The sequence below is a fragment of the Odontesthes bonariensis genome, chromosome 11 (assembly GCF_027942865.1).
Source record: "Odontesthes bonariensis isolate fOdoBon6 chromosome 11, fOdoBon6.hap1, whole genome shotgun sequence".
Lineage (NCBI taxonomy): Eukaryota > Metazoa > Chordata > Actinopteri > Atheriniformes > Atherinopsidae > Odontesthes > Odontesthes bonariensis.
The window spans coordinates 12,438,742-12,461,257 of NC_134516.1; the positions used below are offsets into that span (position 1 = coordinate 12,438,742).

The 22,516-nt window shown below is 41.3% G+C and overlaps 1 protein-coding gene across 1 annotated transcript in view; it reads right to left on the reverse strand.

Moving 5' to 3' along the window:
• The window catches only part of filip1l (filamin A interacting protein 1-like), a 94,348-nt gene extending 80,582 nt beyond the window's left edge, over positions 1-13,766 (reverse strand). Inside the window, exon 1 of the mRNA XM_075477564.1 lies at positions 13,408-13,766. The gene's annotated coding sequence lies outside the window, so the exon portion shown is untranslated. The remainder of the gene's footprint in view (positions 1-13,407) is intronic.
• Positions 13,767-22,516: the final 8,750 nt, after the last annotated feature.

The window sequence follows — 22,516 nt, forward strand, 5'->3', positions numbered from 1 at the left end:
GATTTTTAAGCCTGTATTATTTTATTTGTCTTGTTTTTTTTGTTTGTTTTTTGTTTTTTCACTGGGATTCTCTACTCTGACCAACCAGCAGATGGCAGCACTGTTTTATTTTAAAGAGAGGCCCTTTGAAGCCTTTGGACTGTGAACTATGCTACTTAGCTTCCTCAGTAATGTCTACATGTAGTATTTATTGAGCTAAGTCAGCCACCTGCACCTGCTGGAAAAATATTAGGCATCTTACACTGTCAAATACATTTGTGAAAATGGCAACTGATAGTATGTTAGAGGGTCAAGGGAGTTCATCAGCTGGTCATCACTTTGTCTGCAGTAATTGCACCTGTGTACACATAAACCTGTCTCACCACCCATTACATGAACTATAACATCTGAGTATGTGTGTTCCTTCTATATCTATCCAGCAAACAGATGAGGAAAGAAAACCACCTACATACAGCGTCGGCATGCATGCATTCATTCATGCATGCGATCCCAGTCTGTCCATCCATCTGTCTAGTCGCTGAGGATTGACAATAGAGGATTACAGGGTCACAGCATCCATCAGCTGGTCCGCATGCTGTCACTTTAGCCCACACAAGTAATGCCACTGACTGAAAGATTTACTCTGCTGAGGACGGTGCGTTTCATGTGTCAGTTAATTTATCGCTGATTCACACATTGACTCAAATGGTTGGGAGAATGAGAATTAGTGTAACATCCATTTGCAGTATAGTGTTAATGGTTAAAGGGAAGATTACATCATTTTCATGTTTTTTTTGCCCTGCTGATCTACATGGACAGTGATATTTGCATTCGCTTTTCATTCAGACATCCATAATCCCCAGACCAATACATGGCTTATCACAAACACCAGCAGAACTAATTACATTCTTTTCAGCTTCAGCTGTTCTCTGTGCTCATCTGCATTACATCAGCCTGCTTCACCTCTAAGCCATTGTACATCACACGTACGTTTGACGCAAAAACATCGGTGTCATCATTGACACTGTGAGTATGTTCGGAGGCTGATGTTAGCATTTAGTTCAAAGCGACACTGGGCTTGAATATGAATCACAGCCAATTATAATTGCCGGAGGCAACAAAGAAAATGCTCTCAAAAGGGAGCAAATATATCAAATTATTATAAGAAAAACATTCTGTTATATTCCCTTTTATCTCCCAAAAACTGGCTGCTGCATCAGATTATTTTCTGCCTGAAATCCAAACGGCTGACAAATCCCAGGCTAAAATTGGGGGTTAATGCACTCCCCAGCACAGTAAATGTGAGGACAAGACAAGAGTTGATTCAGGCCCTATCTGTATTCAACTAGACTTTTGTGTTTTCCGTTATATTCCAAGTGTTATATGTACTTGCCACCGATGAGCCTGAATCACAAAGCAGACAGGTCTTGTATGTTTCACACCGGTCCTATGGTATATTCCAAAAATGAAAGTGTTTGAGTTTACATGAATGACAAGTTGCATGTGTATGTCTATGGAGGAAGTGGATAGTATCTTAGGTCTTTCAAAATTTGAGGCATCTTAAGGTGCAGTGTTTATCAATAGAAAAAAAGAAGAAAATTATGAGTATCAAAAAGTTTGGATCTTATCAAGAGAATCTTTTATAAGCTTAGAATAGATCAGTTATAGCTCTTTGCCAGGTAACAGCCATATTACCCTTAGAAAAGGCATGTAGGAAAAGAGATGTGTTCTCTTTGACCTCATCAGGCACAGTGATTTTGAGATGGGGGAAGGAGAGGTGAAGATGGAAAATAAGACTAGGCATCGGTGTGGCATCTCCCAGATGGAAGATACCTGAAAAATTCTACTTAAGAACAAGAAGCTTTTGTACTTAATTACTTCTGATCTTTCCCAGGTTAATCAGGGTGACAACTGGATATCCAGGAAATTATTTCAATACCTTCAACTTATTTGTGTAGTAAGGTAATCCAAGATCACATCAATCTGAGTGGTAGTCTAAATAGCCGAATATGGTGGGTTCATCAACACAAGCAACTCTTGTCATTTATGTATTTACTTATTATAAACTTACTTAATTATAAAACATCTACTAGAGTATCTCAAAGACCCCTAATTTGCTAACTGTGGCTGAAAGGGTGCACAGCATTATGCTCCACAGCATGGTGCCCCAGTGTATCCCAAACACAAAGGATAATACTTCATTTATCTGGTCTTCCTCTAGCATGGTTAATAATTAGGGACTGTGCTTCATCCAAGCAGGAAGCCAATGCTCAGCAGGGATCTGACTCGTCAGCAGTGCTGCGGTTCAGCTGTAATGCGCAGTTTTGCACCATTTTTCAGTGTGCATCGAGTTAAAAAGAAAAACCTACATTTAATTCAAGCCATATCCTTCGGAATTTTTGTATTCAAAATATTTTTTCTGAGCGGATGGTAACAAATCTAGGACTCGGGAAGAAAGATGAACCTACGCTGTTAGGAAGAGGAGCGCTAGGCCATAATTTAGACCAGGGATGGGGAACTTCCATGATAAAGAGGGCCAACATTTTTTCAGCACTATCATTGGAGGGCCACATGACCACGCACTTCGAATAATTGGATATGAAAGACGCTACAAATGATTCTCAATAAGAACACATTTTATATGAATTTATATCTGTATGTTTATTGCACCAACATACAACTATTTTCTGCAATAAATGCATTTTAACACGTCCTTAATCAGCAACAAAGACAAAACATTTGCTTAAAAAAAGTGCAAAAAGGAATTTGAACTCCTTCATAACAAAGAACAAAACTGATTGCATATTTAACCTTATGCAAGGTGTTGTAATGGCGACTCAAGTTGTAATCTTTTAGGGCTGATAATGTCTCCAAGCAAACTAGACACATTGGTTTTCCTTTGAATTCGGTGAAGAGGTACTCTTCTTCCCATTTTGGCTAAAAAATGCGATTTTCTCGGTCAAGTTTTCTCTTTTTGCCACTGCTAGTGGCCATGGCTCTTGACTTTTCTATTCGCTGTTGCGGAAAGCGGCCCGGGCCCCGCTATTGTTTGCGTATGGCGCGCCCTCTATCGGTCAACAGTATAATTACAATTTTATTTTATTTATTTTTATTTTATTTTTTTTTATTATTAAATTATTATTATTGATCTATTTGCGGGCCGTACTGAGTGAGGACGAGGGCCGTGTTCGGCCCCCGGGCCGCCAGTTGCCCATCCCTGATTTAGACACTAAACTCTGAAGCACTGTTGCGGCTTTGGTTCCACTGTTCCAGTTATGAGTCATCTTGGCAGATTGTAGTGTACCCTCCTTCACCCTATGGGACTCATCCCATTTGAACACTGCAGCATTCCTGCCAAACACAATCCCACTCGTTGCAAATCATATCCATTTAAGACTTTTCTCCAAATCTGCCCAAGTTAAGGTGGGTAAATTAGCCGTCATAGAGTGCGACACTGACATTCCTCAACTCTGTAGCGCCACTGTCCTTTCCTCCTCTGCTCTTGTCGGCCCTCAACATACCTAACTTATCTTTAATAGGAGGTAGGAGGAAAATGCCAGTGGGTCATCAGAAAAAATAGCCTCATAATTGACCCTGTCGTGTATTGAATGTGAGAACCATGCAAAGTCCCAGAGCCATGCTAAGCCCTCTCATCTCATCTGAGTCCATGTCTATAGCAACAGCAAACACAGAGAGGGGCAACAATGGAGGCTTAAGCCGAAAGCAAAGCACTCACAGCAGGCTTCCTTGGTGTGTTTTTTTTCAGTTTTTTTTCTTCTCTCTGGTTCATATCCAGTGTCCTGCCGCCACCTGTGTCATTTTATACAATCATGTTACATATGTTAAGAATTTCACAACCAAATTTGAGCCCTGGTGGGAATACGGGGCAGAAATAGCAGCAATATGTGAGCTGGTTCACTTTGACGTTGGCATGATGGAGAGCTCTGCTAAAAAAAATTTTTTCAGGAAACATATCTCCACAGAGTAAGCTCAGCTAGATGAAGAGCGAGCCATGCTTTGATGGGGTGCAGATTTAGCTTCCAGGGTAAAACCCATTGTTACATAATCGAGGAAGCGGAAAACATGATGATTATACACAACATGCTCATTTTTTATTATCGAAAAAAAAAAAATGAAGATGTTAGGAAATTTGCTGCAGTAGGCGTGTGTCATGTTCAGTGTTGTATAAAGTACTGAAATCTCACACTCAAGTAAAAGTATAGGTACCCCTCCAAAATATGACTTTGGTAAAAGTCCAAGTCACTGACTGAAATGTTACTTGAGTTAAAGTCTTAAAGTATCCGAAACGTCTTGTACTTAAGTATGAGAATTACTGTAAAAATAGATGTACTTAAGTAATGTAATGACAAGTATAAGTAAAAAGAAAACAAGGTAAACGCAGTTTGAATGACATTTTTTATATTTTGGTCAATTTTGAAGGTCAAATACACTTAAAATCTACACACAACTAAGTGCAGGCAAAATTTAGACCAGCTTTAGACAGAAAATACAAACTTTGTGAACCTTTAAGTTTTTCTTCTTCAAGTAAGGTCAGTGCTGAAAATGAGGCGTACATTACACCATTAAGAAAAAAATTAAACAAAAGAGGCTGCTACTGTTATTGCCATCATTATAAACAAAATGTAAAGAAAAAAATAGGAGAAATCTCAAGCTTATCTGGCATCTGAAGAGGGAGTCCAGTTTGAAACCCCTTTTGTAAACCTTTCTGAAAAATAAATAAAATAACTCAGTACAGAAAATGCGGCCAACATCACCAAGAAAAAAAGCTGTTACGATTACTGTACTTCACAAGCTATAGGAGGTGCACACACAACCGGTCATTATACAAAAGAAAAAAAGAATTGGGAGGGAACTGCAGCTTATCTGGCATCTGAAGAGGAAGACCTTTTTTGTAAAACTACCTTAAAACCTAAAAAAGGGGAGTTTCTGTAAGGTAGAATTTCCACGTCTTTGGGCAAGCATAACATGCATGGGGTCAAAACACTGTTGCGTTTTTTTTCTCTCTCTCTCTCTCTCTTTTTTTGTAACGAGTAACTAAACCGAACAATGAAAATGTATTGGAGTAAAAGTATGCAATTAAGTTCGGAAATATAGTGAAGTAAAAGTGAAAGTTGTCAAAAAATTTTAAACTTGAGGAAAGTACAAAGTATTCCAAAATATACTTAAGCACAGTAATGAAGTATTTTTACTTCGTTACTATACAACACTGATCATGTTAGGGCCTGGTGAAAGTCTTGAGACTTTCTTGGATGTCTGCCGCTGCAACGGTCACTGGTTTCTGTTCTGGGAGATTGCTATGGTCGGCTATCAGATCCACTGGCCATGGAGTATTGGTGTTATGTGATCCCTCTTTCTCCCCATAAGCTTTTCCAGTATTGTTCAGTCTCAGCTCTGGGTGAATCTATTATCACCTTTTTTCCTTACCATTGAGAGTACACTTTGGATGGTTCAGTTGAGAACATCCTATATATTCTTTTGGCTGCAGCGTCTCTAGTGCTGTGAGTCTATGTTTTGATAGTCTCCGGTATTCAGGTACTGGAGACTTTGGGAGTTCTTTCTTCATTGCACCTTTCTGAAGCTATGATAGCTGGCTAAACTCCCTGTGTGTTGCCTTGATCTTGGCCCTCCAATCTTATTTCCACGGGAAGTACTGTCCCTTTCTCCTCCTTGTATTGTTTATCTTGTAGCCTAGAATCTCAAGGATCACTGCAGCTGTGCTGTACATCAGCTTATTGGTCTCTGTGATGGTCACAGTAGGAATAGTGGGACATTCACATCCCGTAGCAGACTTTCAGAAGGTTCTTTGTCTCTTAGTAATGGCAAAAGGCCACACAGGCTCCAATTATCCAGGTTATCCATCATCTTCCATCTTAGGTAAGCTGCTCTTGTGTTAAAGTTATAAGGGCTTTGTAATGGGGCTTGGTACCAACTCTCTGACAGTAGAGATGATGATGTATCCTCCCTGGCCTGTCGCCCTTCGCCGTGGCATCTTTGTTGTACTTCATCAACCTCTAGTTGGGATAGCGGATCCTGTTTCTGAACATTAGAATTAGTTGGTTTGCATAGTCTGCATATATCCACTCTCACTGGGATTGCTGGGACAGTAGCACTCCAGCAATGTGAAATACTTCTTTCTCGTCCACGAATGTCGTGTTGCAGTAGCCCACAAGTCATCAGTATGTCCGGGTCTCCAAACACGTGACCTTGTTAATCCGGACAGTGTCTGAGCCGGCATTGGTGATGGGTTCAATTTCATTTATTCAGTTTTGGTTATGCTTTGTCTTTCAAGTTTGTTTTGAAAGAGTTCTTCTCATGTGTGTGTTGTCTTCTTCTCCTTTTACATTTCACTTGATTGTTTGACTTCACCTGTGTCTTCTGAGTCTCTGTGCAGTTATAGCCTTGTCCTTTCCTTGTCAGCTGGCAGTTCAAAACCTTGTCTTTGGGCCGCCTATCCTTTCTAACCCTTCCAATTATTATGATTATGACTTAGCTTAAATGAGATGTAAAGATGATTTGGTGACATCTAGTAGTGAAATGGCATGCTGCAACCACTTGAATAATTTTGGCCTCACTTTGCCCTTCCCATGAGTGTCAAAGAAACAATCGTGGCTGTTAAAAACATTCACGTAGGGTTTTATTTATTCATCTAATTTTTGAAAGTTCTGTTTTAGAGTTATTGATATTGTAGTTCAGCCAATATTGTAAATGCTGTTGATATGTACCCTTTCACGACATTTTACATATGAAGAAATAAACAAGGCTTTTCCACTGCATCACAGTAAGTGGTCCTGAGCCAACTGGACGCAATATGGCAACAAGAGTTAAAATTGTAATTGTTATACACTGTTTAATTGATCAAGTGAACTGAGTGGCTAAAGAAGGTCTATCTCAGACCAGAATACAAAATATTGCCAACTAGATAAAAAAAAAAATCGATATTGCTTTTGCTGTTTTTTTGCAAAAATTTTTTTTTCAATATTTATAACTTAAAATATGCTATTCGTGTTACTTGGTCATTTGTGGTATGAGCAGAACTGCCAACAGCAGCTGTGCTCTTCAAAACGCTCATGGTCCCAATGATTTCTGCTGCATCATGGAAAGGACTGGCCCCTTTCAAACATCTTCCAGAGGAATTTGACTACAGCTGGGCCCCATTGTATATATAACACTGCACATACAGTACTGCAGGGGCTAAATAAAGAAAAGGTGATGACGCGCCTGCAAATCCTAGCGATGTACTGACGTCAAAAGCATCAGGAAATGAAATGACAGTCGGGGTTATTAATCTACTCAGGTGAGAAGTTTCATCTCAGTCAATGAGTCATCAAACTTCTCTATGCTCTGCAACATTAGATGGTAATATTACATTGATATTCAAGATAAATGAGGGCACTGCTCTGACCATTGACATGCCCAGGGTAGATAGGACCTGCAGGGACATAGTCGTGTCCTTTTTTTCAGTATTTCATTTGATCTTCATAACCTGATTCATAATGTCTTCAGATTCAAAATGATTATTTTTCATAGTGTAGCTGACAAGCTACCTGATGCATGTTTTTCTAAACATCTGAAAGTCATGATTACACTACAGGCAGGACTTCAAGCAAGTCTTGTGGCTTTTTCAGCAGCTTTCTTACTTTCCCTATTTTTCTTGTTGCAAAAATCTCCAGAATTTACGTGACTCCCATATGTAAAATCATCTGTGCAGGTGCTGATCTCATAGGAACAGATTTCCTCAATTTGAAAACACACGTGACATTGGCCAGACAAAAGAAATCAATTTGATCTATCTGAGCAAGTCAGCGCTCCAATGGTGTGCCAATGCAGCACAAGTTTTTCTCTCCTTTATACTTCCACAGAGATGAGCGGTGGCTTCGTCTGCTACGGCGAATCTCACTGTTACCGTCTCTGGAACACTATTGAAGATATGCATGAACCATTTGCGCACCTGCAGCAAAAGAAATGCAGTAAGTAGTCTAAAGGTATTTCAACTTAATCTGAACAGACAGCTTGAGTTAATGCAGAATGTTTTAATAGGAGCTTTAAAGATCTGTGAACTTCTTACAAATCTTTAAATTAATGTCTCCGTCAACACAAAATACGAGGTATCACACAAGAAAATTGAGACATGGACCATCCTCCGCCCTCTTTTTATAGTCGTCACTCCCTGAGCCTTTTAAGTTTTCCTGTCTTCACTTGATCTCATCGAGACGGGTTCTGCGAAAGCACACTCCACCTGATCTTTCAGCGCCAAACCCCGCTGTACAAAGTGGTCTCAGATAACCTGTTTTGACTTCTCTTGGCAGCAGAAGACTGCAGGTCAAGATGTGAGAAATGGAGAGGGCCTAATGTCGGACAACACTGGTGCTCCTATCTCAGTATAAATAGCGGTCCCTTCCACAGGAGAAGATGAAACAAGTCCCTGTTGCTGCAACCAAAGTCCATGTGCTTCTCCCAATCCATATCCTGGTTGTTGGTTGGTTTGGTCGACTCTTTTCAGCCACGCTGTTCAGTTAAACAATTCCAAGAACCAAAATTTTGATCTAATGCACATTACACAAGAAATCAAATTTATGATTTCCTACTACTACCATTTTTCCCCGAATGTTACAAGAAGTCCTTTTTCAAATCCATTTATCATAATTGGTTCAGTCCTGTTCTTTTCCACCTGGGAGGAACAGAAATCCTCTTTGTGCAAAGATAGCATGTTCGTGTCTTCATGTCACAAATCAATGCAGAGGGAAGCCATTTAGCGCCAGTTTTCAGCATCCAGGGTAAACAGTGAAATGTTGTATTTCCCCTTCATTATCCAAGGTGTCGGACGAGCATTTTCCTAAACCTTACCTAGTACTTTTTGTCCCATTATCAACCCAATAGACGAATTAAAACCAAAAGTCTGAAGTGACATAAAAGGGATAAGAACTAATGTGGCAACATTCGTTCCTCTTTTCAAGTTTGTTTTAAAGCTTTACTCTTGTCAAATTTGAGTTAGTAATCCCTTCACGATCTCCTCATTGCTAAGGGTGGCGGTGTTGATATAGCAGACTGTCCTTTTTTCCCAGACCAAGATATTTTAATCAAGTGTGATATATCTTACTCTTGCCACAATTCACCACCAGAAGTGATCTCCTCATCCCAGGGGAAGTTATCTAAGGAATCCGGACTACCTTAAATTGGACCATGTCCCATTACAGTATAATCCAAAAGTGTAATGCGATCCTTTTTATTGATTCCTACAAGGAAACACTTATTTATTTTGGTGTCTTTCCAGCACAAACATTCAATGTCCTGCCAAAAGACACTTCAAGAAGCCTTAGGTAAATATGACAATGCATGTCAACGAGACAAAATGACAGTTATGACTCACGAATATTCTCGTCAACATCTCCTTATTTCATGTTACAGTCACATGTAAAAGAATTTCACATATCAGGGCATAATGAAAAATGACCTGTTCCCTACCAGGGTTTAGAATTAGGTAAATTAGCAACATGACATGAAATATTACTCATAAAGACTGAGCCAAATTGCAAAGCAGTGGATAAAAAGTATAGCTTCACTGCCTCCATAGGAATTAAGAGGGCAGTTGAAGTTTTGGCATTTTTTGCTGGTCTGGAGCATTCAGGTGTGTGTTAATGCAATGTCAAGAAAGAAAAACATCAGCAATAATCTTGGAGGAGCAATTGTCTCCATTCATCAATCTTCGAAGGGTTAGAGGGTCAATTCCAAACAATCTGGAGTCCACACTTGGAAGGAGTGCCAGGAGCCGCCATCTTCGTTTTAGACAAACATGGCTTAGGTTAATTAAGTTACATCTGAAGAGAGTGGAAGATTTCTGGAACAATGTCTTTTGGATAGAAGAGACCAAAGTGGAGATGTTTGGTCATAATGCAGAGCACCACAGTTTGGTTCAAAATAAACACAGCATTCAGCACAAACACCTCATAAAAACTGTCAAGCACAGTGGTGGAGGGCTGATGATTTGGGCTTGTTTTGCAGCCAAAGGACCTGAGGACCTTGCTGTCATTAAGTCAACCACAAACTACTCTGTATACCAAAGTATTAGTCAAATGTGAGGCCATCTGCCCCGACAGCTTAAACTTAGCCAGGATCAGGTCATGCCACAGGATAATGATCCCAAACACAGCAGAAAATCTATCACAGAATGGATGAAAAAGAAAATGGTCCAATCAAAGTTTAGACCTCACCTTGACTGGGACCTTAAGAGAGCTGTTCATTAATTAATGTCCACCAACCTCAATGAGCGTGAGTAACATTATAAAGAAGAGTGGGCCAACATTCCTCATCAATCATGTGAGAGCCTTATAATGTCAGACAATATACAGAGAATGATTAGTTTAAATTTTTGCTGCTGAAGCAGATTTTACAAGCTATTGAATTGGGGGATGAAATTAATTTTCCTCATACCGCTTCTTGCATTTTGACTTAGTTTTTGTTCAAGAAATAATGACAGTGTAATTTGTCATGTGTTGTTGTTCATTTGAGGTTGAATTTACCTTATTTTTAACACTTGGTGAGAACCAAGTCATTTGTTTTATTGTGTCCAAATACGTGGAACCTTAGAATTGAATAAAGGTTTACATTTTTCGTTTCTCGGACTGTGTCGTGTTTGTGTGCGGTCTGAGTGCACGACGTAAAAAGCATCTTTTATTTTCAGCTGCTCTCACCCTCACAGCTCAATCCTGCTTTGGATTGGTAGCAACAGAAAAGTACAGAGCAGCGCAGGGCAGCTCTTGCTATTGATGAATCAAAGACCAATAAATCCTCTGAGCCAGGCTCTCTAATCCAAGTTACAGCTGGTGAAGCTCAAGGTGCCAGGAGGTTTGCCTTAATGCGTGTGTTGTTTAATGACCCCTGCCCCACTACCCTCAAACTGTCAATCACTCAACAAAGCATAGCAGTTTGCAGTAGTTTGCTGAAGAAAAGACAGAGTAAACATTAAATTACCGTAAATATTGAAATGTTCCATGTGCATTTCTTTCATTCTAAATTACAGATGATCGTTTCCAAAATTCAAAAAGGAATAAGCACCTTGTGCATCAGCCTCCCGTGGTCTTCGAAATCATTGCACAAAAGGGGAACAACTGTCATTGGGAGCTTTCTCCTGTTCCTCATACTCAGATTCTCAGTCGATATAGATGGGGAGCATCACTGCAAAGCCACTTTCCCATGACTCCAGAGATGCTCTACTGGATTCAGGTACAGACTCTAGCTCGGTCAGTGCAGGACTTTCACTGAATTTCTTTTTTTAAAGTCACTCTCGTGTTTTCTTGGTGGTTCGCTTCAGGAAGCTGTCACGCATTTCCACTTGACACTTGTAAAACGTTGCTCCACCTTAAGATTCTAAGCATTCTGTGAATGGTTTTAACAAATCATTGCTTTATGTCACGCATTCCTGACCAGTTTTGAAATCTCTGCCTTTTCCCACAGAACAGAACATTTCCACAGCATGATACTGGCATCACCATGTTTGACTGTAGATATGGTTTTTGTGTGGCAATGCTCGGGGCCTAGTTTTCCCACTATTTGCCATAGTGTCTCATAATATGTGTTTAAAATAAAACATTTATTTGCAAGGGGAGTGTGCAACATCACAAAATGTGGAAGAGAAGATTTTCAATTAATGCTCATTGGTGGTGTGGTGGTCAGCACCGTCGACCTCGCAGCAAGAGGGCTGCAGGTTTGATTACCGACTGGAGCCTTTCTGTGTGGAGTTTGCATGTTCTCTCCGAGAACACCGGTTTCCTCCCACCGTCCAAAACCATGCACGATTTGTGACTCTAAATTGTCCCTAGGAGTAAGCGAGAACACGTGTCTTGTTTGTCTGTGTGGCCCTGCGATGGACTGGCGACCTGTCATGGGTGTACCCTGCATCTCGCCCAATGCTGGGATAGCCCTCCTGCGACCCTAAAATTGGATTAAGCGGGTAAAAACATTCAACTTCCGCTTCAGTTCACATGAACTTGCAAACACCATTCACCCTAAACTTGCTGATCAATCTGCTGGACGGCCTCCTCTTTGTTGTCGAACAGGAGATTACTACTGTACTAGAACGCAGTGGCTCTCCGCCTCGCTATCATGCAGAGCTAAGTAGATTAACCTATCACTTGCAACAAATGTGAGAGAAAAGGGCAGAAATGGTTGGCTATTTCAGTGCAACAACTTTAAGTTTTGGGACTTTGACATGCTTTGCAGTACTCGATGCAACTTTAAATGTCAGCCTTGAGCTATTTTTCATTTAGAAACCTTTGAGTGACCGCAAACCATAATATTTGGTGATGATCTCTAAAGGCTTTGCTAATCCTTTTATTAATAACATCTCTCTTTTACTGTGCTGACCACCACATGCCAACACATCATCAGGCTATGGATGCCAGCACGGGAGACCCAGTCTGAGCATGTGCTAATTGTTTTGGCATTTTTAATGCAAAAAAAGAAATTCGTCATTTAATTTAGCTGTGGTGAAAATGCTTTCTTGGCCTGGCAATTGACTGTTGTCCATCACTTCTACTGCCCTATGTGTGTTTCCAAACTGAGCCCCGAGTGCAGGCCTGGTAACCCGACCTCCTCCCTCCCTCAGTTGTCCTCATTGCACTCAGTTACTGTATGACTCCGCTGCGAGTTCTCATGGACACTCTGCCCTTTGGAAATTCCCTGGCTGCAACCAATACGGCCCGTCGTGCAACACCATCATCCATACAAGACGATATTACTGCACGGAAGCAGATAAATTATCACCATCAGCTTTGATGTGGTGGACAAATTGACCGTGGGGTGATATCAGTTTTTGTGCTCATCAGCAAATTCAATGGAAAAAGATTGTTTGTTTTTTTACTCTAAGACTACATAACAGAAGTATGACTTTGAGCCAAAATGTGCCAAATAGATTCAACCTCATTAGAGCATATTCAATCCAATTAGATTAAGTTAAGATCAGCAGGAATTCACTGTGACCCCCAGAAACACTGGTCTCCTCCAGCCTCTAATCCCCATATCTGTCCAATTTGCAACAACCTTGCACAAAAGCAGCCACAATGCAGATTACGTCCCTCTAAGTGACTGCACAGCAGCCTGCATCTTTGCAGAAACACAGACGAACAAAGAAAATACAGAAAAGTTTTTTTTATGTATAGATATAGCATTATTGAATTAGAATATGAACAGTGTTTATAATGACGGGGTTATCAGCTGTGATATTTTGTTTCTCATTATCTGAAAGAAATATTTAAATAAATTGCACGTATCACGCAGACTAATAGCCGTGCCTTTTTGCATTTGCATATTTACCTGACGAGAAAGGAGAGGTATATTAGCTTGGAACATGGACATACACATCTCCTGACACACGCACCCACACAGTCTCTCTGAGCCTAGCTCCAGTCTTACCTCTCACAGTGACGCTTTAGCCCACTGTACTGCTGTGCCTCTGCAGTGGCTTCCTTCAGCCTGCCAGCTCAAATGCAGCGTTATCCTCAGTGCGAGTGCGGCGGCAAAGCACGTCCCTTCTCTCTACTCTCTCACTTCCTCAGCCGGCCTCTTGTACAATCCAGGTGGACGTGATGATGCGTCGCCCGGTGCACTGTAAGAGCTGCTGTTGCTGTGAGTGTGATGGTGTCTGTGGCTGGTGACTGTGAAAACAGGCTGTATGTGCGCGTGTTTGTGTGCGTGCGTGCGTGTGTGTGTGTGTGTGTGTGTGTGAAGGAGGGTGAGCAGAGGGGGAGAGACAGGACCTGCCATACAGATATCAGCCCTGTTGCAGTTAAATTTAAACCACCCTCCCCTCTGACACCTCAAGCCGCGGCTGCCCTTCCACTCCAGCACACTCAAGGCTCTGACGGTACCATATGGCCCCTGACAGAAGACTGAGCCCTTGGGAGTCTGTGACTAACCCTAAGGAGTGAACAAGCAAGGAGAGTGGTGGTGGCGTGCGTGCGTGCGTGCGTGCGTGCGTGCGTGCGTGCGTGCGTGCGTGCCTGCGTGCGTGCCTGCGTGCGTGCGAGAAAGAGAGGGTGGGGTAGTGGGGAGTTTTAGGGTAGGGGTGGGGTTGCAGCAAAAATAGACACCTGATACGTCTAGTGGCAACCCCTTCTCTGCCTTTAAAAACAAATTGCGTTTTATCTGATGCAGCAGTTGAGTCACAGGCAGACGTCACAGCCGTAATCGAATGATGGGTATTGTTCAGTTTTGGATTGCATGCAGGGAAGGCTGATATCAGACCAAAGTAGCTAAACAAGGGCTGACGTGTGGATTTATGTGAATGATTGTGTCTCTTTGAGTGTGAGCCTGGAACTGTGTAGAGATTCAGAGTCCTTCAGCTGTCAGCCATTGATCTCTTTGACACGCGGCCATAGATCTTCATGCTAACTCTCTTTTCTTTCACTTGTATTTACCCAGGTGTCTGTAAATGCGTGTATGTGTGTCATGGCAAGCTATTCTGAGTTCTTCAATTTCTCTTTTAAACACATAAACTCCCAGCAGTCTAGTGTTTGCAGTTTCCTGTAGTGCCTGCGGATTAAATTATGGAGATGGGGAAAACTAGGTGAAACACTTGACATGTTTTTCTTCAGCTTGCAGTGAATTAAAGGAGGGGACTCGGCAGTTCGGCAAAGTGTGACACCCAAATTTTGCTGCAGTATTTTAAAAAATGACGCCAGAAGCTCAGATATTTGATGATGAACTGGCATAAATGTGAAGATTAAAACTTTTAATATAACAATGTGTGAAATGGTTTGCAAAGTATATTGTATGACACCTTCACTCATGGTGTTCATACATCCATCCATCCATTTTCGCCCGCTTATCCGAGGTCGGGTCGCGGAAGCAACAGGTCCAAGAGAGAAACCCAGACATCCTTCTCCCCAGCGACCCTCTCCAGCTCCTCCTGGGGGAACCCAAGGCGTTCCCAGAACAGAAGGGATACATAATCCCTCCAACGAGTCCTAAGTCTGCCCCGGGGCCTCAGGATGTGTCCGGAAAACCTCCAAAGGGAGGCGACCAGGAGGCATATTAACCAGATACCCGAACCACCTCAGCTGAGTCATTTCAGTGCGGAGTAGCAGAACACTCATGGTGTTTAACAATACACAAATTGTCACCTCCTTTTTTTTTTATATATATATATATGATTTAATTCTTTAAAAATCATCAATTCAATTCAATTCAAAATGTATTTAAATAGCACATTAAAACAACCTCAGCTGACCAAAGTGCTTCACAATAGCAACTGCATCACATGTTAAGAAAGTCGTCAATAAAATAGCAATAAGAATAAGAATAACTTACAGATAGAATAAAATTTGTAATAAAATTAGCAATAAAATGACAATAAAAGTAACAATAAAAGTAGCTAGCCAAGGTAAACTCCATTTCAGCCAGTGGAAGGCCAGGGAAAAGAGATATGTTTTCAGTCTGGATTTGAGCTGGCCTAAAGACTGAGAGGACCTGACAGACAACGGGATGCTGTTCCACAGTCTGGGCGCTGCCCCAGAGAAGGCTCCATCACCTCTGGTCTTTAGCCTGGCTTTGGGAACAGCCAACAGGAGCTGGTCGGCTGACCTCAGTGCTCTGGGTGGAGTGTAGGGCTGCAACAGCTCACTTAAGTAAGACGGGCCCATAGAGTTTAAAAATCATAACCCGTTCTGATCTACACATTAGCCTTGTAAAAAACATCAAGAAAATTCATGATTTAAATGCAAACGTTCCAGTAAAGCACCTATTGGTTCACATTTTCTAATACATTTTCTTTTAAAGGAAAAGTCTGACGAGTTGAATAGCGCTTTCTCCTGCTCTGCATCACTGACTTGCAACAGAAAACAACCATTTTTGTCCCACAGGCTGGGCATCATTCGCTGAAGTGAGTTGAGCAGTGTAGAGGACTTGTGGGTTGTAATGGGTCCTAATCATTGATTGTACATAAATCATCAAAATTGACCGTTCGGCTCCTCTGGGTCAGCTTTGTGATATGTTGTGCAGACTTGTCTCCTTGCGGCAAGAATAAATGTCTTGTGTTAATTGTCTCCAGCGACTCTGAGCCTCATTAAGAGAGAATTTTCTTGAACCCCGGTCCTGTTTCGCTGTGGATATACCTGCATGTGATCCAATTGTGTGATAACAGAAACAAAAAACTGATAGTTGATTTAGTGTTAAATGCAGCGAACGGTGAGATATCACTTTGTGTTTAATGCGCATGACAACAGTATGTCTTGGTTATCTTTACCTCTGAAATTTCATGTGTGAAGCAGTCAGAATTGCAAATCCTCCAAAATAGGATTTATGGTTGACTGGCATCCGTGGATAGGAAAAAGTGGATAGAAAGGACTCACACTGAACAAATGACTAACACATTATTGATCTTATTGTGCATCGATGAGTGTAAGGCTGGTTCTCAGAATGCAGTAACTTTACACTGCTCGCCAAAGAGAAACCTCTCAAAATGAACCTGACTGACAGCTCTGAGGGCGGCACAAGAAAGTGCTGGCCCTCTAGTTTCCAACAGGCCATCTTTCATCACCCTCATGTGTGTGTGTGCGTGTGTCAGTGTGTTTGCATGTATGCTTACATGTGTGCATGCCCAAGAGTTTCATTTAGCCTTACTCTCATTCACTTATCAGGACTGTTTACTTTCTTATTGGCAAAAAAAAAGGCCTTATAAGATGAGATCAACAAACTTGAAAAGGACAAATACCTGCCGCCCCTGGCCAAACTGGGGCCCTAAGCAGAATTTTATTTTGAGGCCCCCCACAAAAGTCATCAATGAGGAGACATTCAATAAATGATAATCAGGGCCGCTGGAAAATTGAATCTCCAGTCCACATCTACACAGAATTATCCTCTCTTCTGTCCCGTGTTCAGCAGGCTAGCAGCTGCGGGTGTTTATGCCACAAAGTTTTTCTTTTTTATTTCAACAACATACCCACCTTCAAGTGAATCACGAGCCTCGTTCTTTAGACCTTTTCTTTCTTTTGCTTGCTCCCGACTCGTACCGCCGTTTGGAGGCCATCTCTCCACCTGCATCCAACTGCCTGTCAGCGCATCTGACCGCTGATTGGTCAGATGCTGCGTGCTGTCAATCACTGCGGCAACGCATGCGCTGTCGGATTACTCGTCTCGTTCTTTTTCTGCGTGTAGGGATGGGCTGTTAGTTTATATAGTTTACATTGAGTTTTAAAGTCAGTTTATTCCATTTAGTCAGTCTTAAATGTATCTGGAGCTAACACGCCCTTTTAAATCATAAAAAAGCAAACCACTTCACGATCTCACCATTCTTCTCAAGCTTTTGATAATATTACACAACTTCTTTAGCAAGCAGTGATTACAGTTTGTTATCATTCAGTGGGATTCTATTCAGTTCAGTTTATTTCAATTCAGGTTTATATCGCACCAAATCTCAAGGCACAGCAAAGATGCAATCCAATTCAAGCCAAACATGATCCAATTAACTATCATAATCCAATCAAATACAAATTGGTCCAATTCATATAAAGCCAATTCCAAAAAGTTCCCCAGCTAACGAAAACCAACGGATTGCATCAAAACCTCTTCGATTCAGTCGCCTGTCCTTAGCATGAACGAGGCAACGGTGGAAAGGAAAAAAAACTCCTTTTTTGAGGGGAGAAACCTCTGGTGGACCCAAACTCAAGAAGGGCGGCCATCTGCCGCGACTGGTTGAGGATATGCTCTGAAGCTCCAGAGTTAGTTCAACTTTATCCAAAATAACAGTGGTTTAGTTTAAAAACAAACTCGGGCCAGAAATGGTCGTTTAATCTTCTAAAATAGTTCCCAACTTGTTGGTCGGTAGAGCCACACATCATTGCAAGATTATTTTATGTTAATCTGTCATCACTGTTTTTTTTACTGACCTGAGTCTTGGACTAAAATCAGGATATTTATATGAGTCAAATCGCCAACATAAGTAGAAAGACAATAACGATGCTTTTGCAAGATGTTTATGCCCCAATTTATGAGCTGAAGACAAACGGTCCAGCGATAACTTTCCACATAAAACTGTGGTAAATCTCCTTGTGTTTCTTGTGGCTTTGGGAGTGAAACACTAAAAACTACACCATTCTTACCACAGTGGCACAAATCCATTTTTCCATTTTTTTAGTCTCTCAGTGAGTCAGAGCACCTGTCCCTGCTGTTTTATCAGCCCCCTTTAACGACCTGTCCGCCTTGGCCTGTTCAATATGCTACATGTCGGACCAGCTATAAACTACCTTTTTGGGACACTTTTCTAATCCCTGGAGAGCTGTTTCAGGACACAAACGCCGGTCTGAATGATGTTCTCGAGACTGAATGGTTGATGCTGTTTGTGCCTACATTTATGATGAGGGCTCACTTGGGGTTTATTGATTTAAAAACATTTGGAATATGTGATTTCAGACTGAAGCAGACATGCAGGCAGTGAGCCCCTACCTTTACATGTGCTGCCAGTGAAAATTCAGATAGGTGGTGTACACAGAGAGTAAATTATTGGTATGATTTTTTTTTTTTTTTTTTTCGCTGCAATGTTAAACCATGCAAATGTTTTCCACTGCACTTTGCCAAGGCAGAGTCATAAAGTTTCTCCTACCCTCTTCTCCAGCATTATGGGAGCGGGCTGTTTAAAAACAGAGGTATTTACGACTCAGCACTCTCCTCTAGAGTTCCTGGAGCTCCACTAAGCATGTGGGACTTGCAGTGTGACACCACCGGCTCAGTTTAAAGATAGACGGGGTGTTGGTTCTGCCTATTTGTATCAGGGTCAGCACACCTGCTTTTCTGTCTGCCGTGAGCAGATTAAGCACGACTTGATATTTTCGAAATGAACTTACTCAGCGTGTGTCAAATCTGAGGGAAAAACAACTTCTTCTCTGGAATCATTTTGTGTCTTAGGGGAGATCACAAATGTGTCTGTCCTTTATAATCTCGAACATTTTTAGTGGTGTTTGATAAACAAAAATCATATTTCTGTAGTATTCCTTATTCGGTATTCATTGTTATTAAATATGTGCTATTGTTATAGATAGATAACAAAATTAAATATAAATCAGCTGACGAACGCGTAGAAAAAATGTTGAAGTTGAAAGTTGAAATTTTTTTTGTCGCTTGGCAACAACTTAGCTGATGAGTGCACATGCAGCATTGGGCAGGTAACACAAATTAACTCTATTAGTAGACAACATGGACAGGAACTCACTCTAAAACAGTCTCTGTCTGACATATAGTCTTAAAGGTGAATAACAAACATGTGTTAGAGTTGTTCCTACAGTGATCTCACATTTCTTTTGTTGATCAGAAATAAATGGCTTCAACCTTCTTGCACCTTTTTCTTTTTTTTTGTTTCTGCTCTGCATCCTGGGGTCTTATTCCAGGTATTGCTTGGGTTTTGGGAAGCCTGTTGCCATCGTTATGCATCACAAGAGATGTGAAACATTGCCAGAGTCACCAGCAGAAGTCCTTTCCACCAGCATGGAAAATCATTCAGAAATTTGTATTTTAAAAGAAAAAAGCTGTGTAGAAAATCTAAAGAAGATGCAAAGAAAGATAGGATGTCAAGAGCTGCTGGAGCAGGGTGCCTGCCTCTAGTGGGGCGCCATTCTGGAATTACAAATTTAATATCTTGTCTTTGTACCATTTTACTTAAGTATAGTTTTCAAATGATGGTTTGCAATTAGTGAGATCAAAATGAATTGTGAAAAAAAACCTGTCAAATAAAGGTAGGGGAAAATGACATCAGGGACATTATCCCCCTAAAAAATGTAGTGAAACTATTATGAAAGGCTGCCAGTGCACTGTCACCACCTACTGGTTGAAAGGAGAAGAGCAGCCAGCTCCTAAGCCACAGCTGAAAGCAATGCCGCAGTGATGATGAACACACAGCATGGACAAAGCAGGTCAGATTGTTTTAGTAAAATAATGGTGAAAATTTCCCCCAAGTGGATATAGTCTATTCAATGCTTATTTAATGTCCCCACTTTGAGTGTCAAGGCCATTATTGATAAAGAGCTGACTACTTTGACTACTGTGCTGAGTTTGGCTGCCAGGCTTGACTGTCTATAGTTGAACTGAAATTAGTTTTTTGTGAAGAGAAACATGTCAGACGGATATTTTGAAACCCTGAGACGCAGTCATGCTGGAAACTGCATACCATCAGGCCGACAGCTTCCCAGGACTCCTCCTCTGACGGATGTGAAGAAGCAATTGGATTTTTGCGATCCAGATGTACATTTCGATAAACCGCAGCAGAGCACTGAGGTACACGCATTGTTCCACAGTCCCCCTTTTGTCAAAGTGCTTCTTTTATTTATTTTTTTTAGAATGAAATATATCTCCTCCTGCTAACAGGCTGGTAGCAGAGGTCCTAGTGGCTGTGACCAAAATGGGACACTTGATGGCAGCTATCTTGAAACAAACGCAGGTACTGAGTGACGTATGTAGTGTGCTTGCTTTAATGTACCTGTATGGTGCTTTGATGCTGCCCTGTGATGGACTGGCGACCTGTCCAGGGTGTACCCTGCCTCTCGCCCAATGACACCTGGGATAGGCTCCAGGCCCCCCCGCGATCCTGAGTTGGATTAAGCGGGTATAGAAAATGGATTTATGGTGATATGATTCTTTTGACTTGCCTGCAGTTTTCCGAAGCATAACACAGAATTTCCTGAACTCTCGTTTTGAATTTCTGTTAAACTAAATGTTTTCTTTGTTTTTCCTTAACTCCTAAAAACCAGATGCCCCCCACTCCATGCTGAAAGGGATGAAGGGATATCAGTTGACTGCAAGTGATTTAGACTTCATTAAAAAGATGAAAGAAGAGCAACTTATTACAAAACTTGAGGTAATTTTAACTCCTCTTTTTTTTTTTTTTTTTTTTTTACGACATTCAGTGGAGTTACATGGCACTGAAAGGATCGGATTATTGGCTAAATTACAATAAGACTGAGTTGCTCCTTATTTGAGCAAGGGTTATTATCCTTGGATATGTGGCGGTGAATTAATCGAATCATTGGCACAAAGCATTTCATACTCCGATACGATAGGTGGCGCTTTACCCATTTCAACTATTGCTAATAGAGCCACTTCCGGTTGACCGCTTCACCACCAACAACAACAACAACAAACTCTGGTATTCGAGAAAATGGGGATCGAAGAGCAAGATGAAGGTACGTTTCTACATTTCGTCTGTGACGATCATGCTTATTGCACAAACGCGATACACAACGGCGCATTCTCCATCACGTTGTTTGTTTCTGTCCGACGGCGGCGACAACAACAGTAATATCGTCTCTTTCCGACTTCCGGTTCACGACCCCGGGAAGAAATCTCGACCATGCGCAGAACGCAAAGTCTAATTCACCACGTGCTTCACCATCTACAAGCACGTTTAATTTGACTTTCAACCGAGTTATCTCGGGGTCTAAATCCGATCGCGAGTAATCCGATCAAATTTCTTGTCCGATTAAGGTGTATCTCAGTCTTATTGTAATTTAGCCAATAATACGATCCTTTCAGTGCCATGTAACCCCACTGATTGTCACCGCTAATTTGCCTGTATTCTGATGCAGTATGATGATGGTCCTCAGGGAGACTTGAAAAAGGTGCAGATACTGCTGAAAAAGGAAACGATGGCCCTGGAGCTTGTGTACATATCCAGAGAGAGAGCGCAGGCTGAGCTCAACAAGGTAAGTCTCTCTGAATTACAATGAACATCGGTTTTGCAGGAGATGATGGCTAAACTTCTGCAAGACTAGATGGTAAAGGGACTAAATTGAAACGAGCAACTGTTCGGCAGAGGTTACATCTATATATTTGGAGCTGCCATGGATTCCCACCTACATTCGATGAGTAATCACCTTGTCATTTGTCACAACTGGCCACCTAGTCAAAGTCAAAGTGAACTTTATTGTCAATCCAACTATGCAATCAGTGCAAGTAATTACATAGAGGATCGAAATTGCGTTCCCCCATACGTCAATGTGCAGCAACATAACACACACAAAATACGCAACATACAATAATGCACACAGGTAAGACAAAATAAACACACGTGTACAGACAAATGGACGGGTGAATAATTAGAGGTAGATAGTGATGTGCAAAGGTACAGTAAGTAAAGTGCAGAGTGACAAAAGCAGCATACAGTGGGTGTGTATTTTCATGTTCATAGACTTTCCTTAAGTGAGTTGAGTAGTCTGATGGCCTGTGGGGAAAAAAACTATTGCAGAGTCTGGAGGTCCTGCACCGCATGTTAGTTACCAGTGCCAACCTATCATCAGCTAGATCTAGGCTGGCAGCCTACTAAAACTGTATGTAGCCTTTTCTGACTGCTCAATAGTTTCTGATATTTGTCCTTTTTACTGAACCATATTACATGAAAAAACCTTTCTTCCACAATACCAATTTCTCAGCAACTCAGCATTTTACAGCTTGTTATCCAAATGCACCTTCTCTCTGTCCCTAATAGTTCCTCTGGTGAGCATATATCCCCATTATATTCTATCACCATAAATCATTTGAG